The 4,846-nt window shown below is 42.3% G+C and overlaps 1 pseudogene; it reads left to right on the forward strand.

The window, feature by feature from the left end:
* Positions 1 to 333: 333 nt before the first annotated feature.
* LOC102773331 overlaps positions 334 to 4,846 on the forward strand; it is a 117,356-nt pseudogene continuing 112,843 nt past the window's right edge.

The following is a 4,846-nucleotide window of genomic DNA, read 5'->3' on the forward strand; positions in this document are numbered from 1 at the left end:
GGAGTGTCATCCTGTAAACCTAAAGGTCATGGGTTCAATTCCCAGTCAGGGCACATATCCAGGTTGAGGGTTTGATCCCCTGTTGGGGTGTGTGTGGAAAGCAACCAATCAATGTTTCTCTCTCACATCAATGCTTCTCTCTCTCTCCCTCTCCCTTCTTCTCTCTCTAAAATCAATGAACATACTTGGGTAAGGATTAAAATATAAACAAACAAACAAATAAACAAACAGAACTTCTTGGCAGAGGTCCTTGTACCAGATCAGCAAGTGGAAGCAGGGCTCCTGTTACATAATGAGGGCAGGGAGGCATATGTGTGGAAATCAAGGACTCACATGGGTGCCTCTGGCACCTTGTTGTTGGACTGTGACCTTCAATGGACAGTGCAGCAATCCCAATCAGAAAAGGGTATGGTTAACAAAGCTCATACCCCTCAGAATGGAGGAACATGGAGGAGCTGCTCCATGAACATGTGCAGAGAGGTAAATCTGTGCAGCACAAGGGTGGACTGTGGCAATCATGAATAGGTATGCTGTTCAAAGGTCCCTGCAAGAACTTAGTGATTGTCTACAAAGAGAGCAGTTAACAGCCCCAAGTTGCAGCACCTTTGGGATCTGCTATAGTATTTGAGCTGAGGCCATGATTTTCCCCAGCAGTACCCAGCCAACAACAGCATGCCAAAGACCTGCCCAACACCCTCACTTATATTTGGAAACTTCTCTACTCAAACTCTAACTATGGGGTTCCAGCAAGAGCAACCCTGCTCCAATATGTCCTGGCTCCTTCAGCCAAGATTGGGAAATAAATAGGGAAATAAGAATGGGTGCCTGACCTCAGCTAGGCCACTCTAGTCCTTCCCTTGGATTTTTTTTTTTAAACTATAACTGAGGCCCAGCCAGCACGGCTTAGTGGTTGATTGTTGATTTATGAAACAGAAGATCCCGCTTCAATTCCTACTCATGCCATATGCTCAGGTTGTGGGCTCAATCCACAGTGTGGGGCATGCAGGAGGCAGTCAATCAATGATTCTTTCTCATCATTGATATTTCTATCTCTTTCTCCCTTCTTCTCTGAAATCAATAAAAATATCTTACATAAAAAAAAAACCTATATCTGAGAAGAGACTCTCTCTAGTAGAGGAAAGTGTAAGAAGTAGACTCAGGAGTTGTTGGTTTCTGGCCATGTGAAGAAGTTAACACACACAGAAGTATAGAGACAAAAGACAGAGAGTGCGTCCAGCATTCAAGTTCTTGATGTCCAGCTCCACCCAACTCTCCTAGGGTTTGATTATTCGAATCTTTTCCTTTTGTTGAGTAAGATAGTTGAGTATGCTTCCAATAAGTATTCTAATAGAAATCAGATGCCACTTAAGTTCTGTCACACATTTGCACTACCTCTAGAGCAAAGCTAACCATTTTATATTAATAGTTAAGACTGGTTGAACTAAAGGTTTATTATATTCCAGACACTGGTCTAAGCACTTTACATATATGAATTCATTTTGTCCTCTCAGCCCTCGTGAGTCTACCCAAGTACTCTCTCTCTCTATTGCTTTCCCCAATTCACATATAAAGAAACCAAGGCTACTTTATTTATTTATTTTACTGATCTTAGAGAGAGGAAGGGAGGGTAAGAGAGAACTATCAATGTGAAAGAGAAACATTGATTGGTTATCTCCCAATGGGCTCTGACCAGGCATTGAACTGCAGCCTTGGTATGTGCCCCGACCAGGAATCGAACCTGCCACCTTTGGCATATGGAACAATGTTCCAACCAACTAAGTCACATCGGCCAGGGCAAGGATACTTTATTTTTTTTAATCAAAAATAAATAAGAGATTCTACTGCATATCCTTTTAATAGAGGCTCTGGAGAGCAAACTTTGGAGATGTACAATCTTTAGCATTTTAGTCTTTCACCCAGTGATGCCTGCTCAGATTTGAGGCTTGAGCAAGACAGGTTTTTTTATTGCAAGTGTCCTTTAGCACCTCAGCAAGGCCCATTTTTAGAAGTAGGGAGACTAGCAATATACATGAGCAAACTAATAATTTTCTACATATGTACATTTTGGAGTCTTTAAACTGGGACTCAGGTTTGATGAGTACTTACATGGGTAGAACGTGTAAATAGAGATAATCCTGGAAGTAAGTTCAGTAGTGACTTCTAAAAAGCCAAATACCTCCCTCACTGAGGCCTGAAATCCAGTGACAATGAGTTCTTTATGTGAAGTCTCCACACAACCTCTACTGTCTTTTAAAATTAAATACTCTGGAGAGGTATAATTAAGTGCATAATAGCTTCTTTACCTCAAGGGTAAGAGGAGTAAAAAGGATGGGGAAGAAGGAAGAATGGAGAGGCCTAAAGTAGCAAAAGGTATGGAAAAAGCCTTCCAACCCCACTTCTGTTAGTACCAGGACCCTACCTCTAGAGCAAAGCTATCCAACAGAAATATAATGTGTGCTAAGTATTTCATTAACATTTTTCTAGCAGCCACATTAAAGTTTTTTCTAAAAACAGATGAAATTAATTTTAATATTTATTTAAACGAAAATATCAAAAATATTATTTCAACATGTAGCCAATTAAAAATTATTAATAAGCTATTTTACATTCATTTCTTTCATATGTCTTTGAAATCTAGTGTATATTACATGCACAGCAAATATCAATTTGTATGCTACCTGTATTTAGATTTCACAAAATTTTCAATTGAAAATGTAGTTTTGCCGAAACCGGTTTGGCTCAGTGGATAGAGCGTCGGCTTGCGGACTGGAGGGTCCCAGGTTCGATTCCGGTCAAGGGCATGTACCTGGGTTTTAAACTAATTAAAATAAAATAAAAAATTCAGTTCCTTGGTCACAGTAGCCACACTTCAAGTGCTCAGTAGCTATGGATAGCTAGTGGCTTCCATATTAGACAACACAGATAAAAAACATTCCATCAGGGCAGAAAATGTTATGGGACTATGCAGCTCTGGGTGGTTCTTTGGTGTACAGTAAACTTCACTTACTACTTGGCGGGGCAGAGTAAGGGAAGTGAGTTATGTACATAAAACAGGTTCCCTAACTTTTCAGAAGCCTTGCTATGCTTCTCCCTTCACTCCCAAAGACTTCTCTAGGTCCCCTCCCCCATGCTGCCCACCCCTATGCCAGCAGACCAGGGAAGAACAAGAACTTGAGTCAGAGGTCCCAGTTTTAATCTCAGTCATCACCAGTTCACTATCAACAATTAACTTCTCTAAACATTAGTTTTCTCAAACATTAATTGACAATAATATTTTAAGGATTGTCATAAGGAGTAAGTGATGTAGCATGCACAAGACATTCAGCACAATGCCTGCAACATAGGAAAGAATAAAGAGTAGTTACTAAATTCAAAACTCTCTGTATATAGTTTTGTATATGCTTCCACAGTTTCCTGCCAACCATGCCTGGTTATTCCTTGATATTCTTAAACTGGGCAGGAGTTAGTGGGGTGGGGATTAGAAGTGGAGAAGAGCCCTGTGTTTAATTTATGAGCAATTTTTGCTGCTACAGTTATCATCATCCTTTCCTTCCCCGTTTATCAGTTAAGATGGCTTTTGCTCTTGAACTCCCAAGACCCACATTGCTCTGTCTTTCTACTCTGAACTACAACAAATGATTAACCTCACAAAACAGCCATCAACATTCTTTCCAAGGACATCTATGACCTCATTAAGTCCAAACCCACATTCTCCTCCATCTCTCTGCAGTGTGTAACACTGTTGCTTCTCCTTCCTTATCCTGGTTCTTCTCTAACATTGATCCCACAGACCATTCCTCCTCTGTTTTTTGCAAGGCAAACCTTCTCTTTACTGCTCCCTAGGCCTGAGCCTTCCCCAAGATAGTCTTATCTATTCCTAGGCCCCAGCTCAGTGTCCCTAACCAGAGAACTTCTAAACCTGTACCTCCAACTCCCACTTCAGATTCAGGCCTAACTCATTGCTCCCTGCTGGCTTCTCCTGCATGACCCACCTCTGAGTTCATTCTTGTTCCCTCAAACCAAGTTCCCAGGGAACCCAGGTTCTCTGGTTGCTATGAATCCCAAGCTCATGTGCCACATCCTATGCTAGGCACCTCATTCAATCCTCCCAACAACTCTGTGAGGAGGGACCTGCAACCTGCATTTTTAAAGCTGGAAAAAGAAAAGACTCAGAAGAGGAAGAAACCAAAACCTAGGCCTATGTGAATCCAGACTTTGCTGTGAGAGTAGCCTGCCTCCCGCAGGAGCCCAGGGATGCATGCTGTGGTGGCCATGGAGAAGCTCACTGCGCCCTCTCCAGCTCCAGCTCCTAGGGTGGCAGCAGGAGGTGTTTCTCCCTGGCCCAGTTGATGCCTGGCCCCACAGGATCACCCTGGCCCACTCCAAGGAAAAACTGCATCGAAAAAATAATGGGTGAAGATGAGGACAGGGCAAAGAGAGCTTTTCGAAACAAGTCTGTTATGTACATAAAACAGGTTCCCTAACTTTTCAGAAGCCAGGACCAGTTCAGCTAGCCTTGCTGTGTGGCTCAGTGGTTGAGCGTTCATCCGTCAATGAAGAGGTCACTGGTTCAATTCCCAAAGGGCATATGCCCAAGTTGCGGGCTCAATCCCAAGTAGGGGTGTACGGGAGGCAGCTGATCTGTGTTTCTCTCTCTCTATCCCTGTCCCTTTCTCTCTCTCTAAAATCAGTAAAAATACATTTTTTAAAAGAAAAAAGAGCTTAGCTCTATGCTCCCTGACAATACAGGGGAAATGGACAAAACTACAGCGCTGGAAAAAGTCATCAGATTTTTGCAGAATCAGTGCGGTCTCTCAGGGCAAACAGAAATCTGTGATATTCAGCA

This window comes from Myotis davidii, unplaced genomic scaffold (genome assembly GCF_000327345.1).
Source record: "Myotis davidii unplaced genomic scaffold, ASM32734v1 scaffold6, whole genome shotgun sequence".
NCBI lineage: Eukaryota > Metazoa > Chordata > Mammalia > Chiroptera > Vespertilionidae > Myotis > Myotis davidii.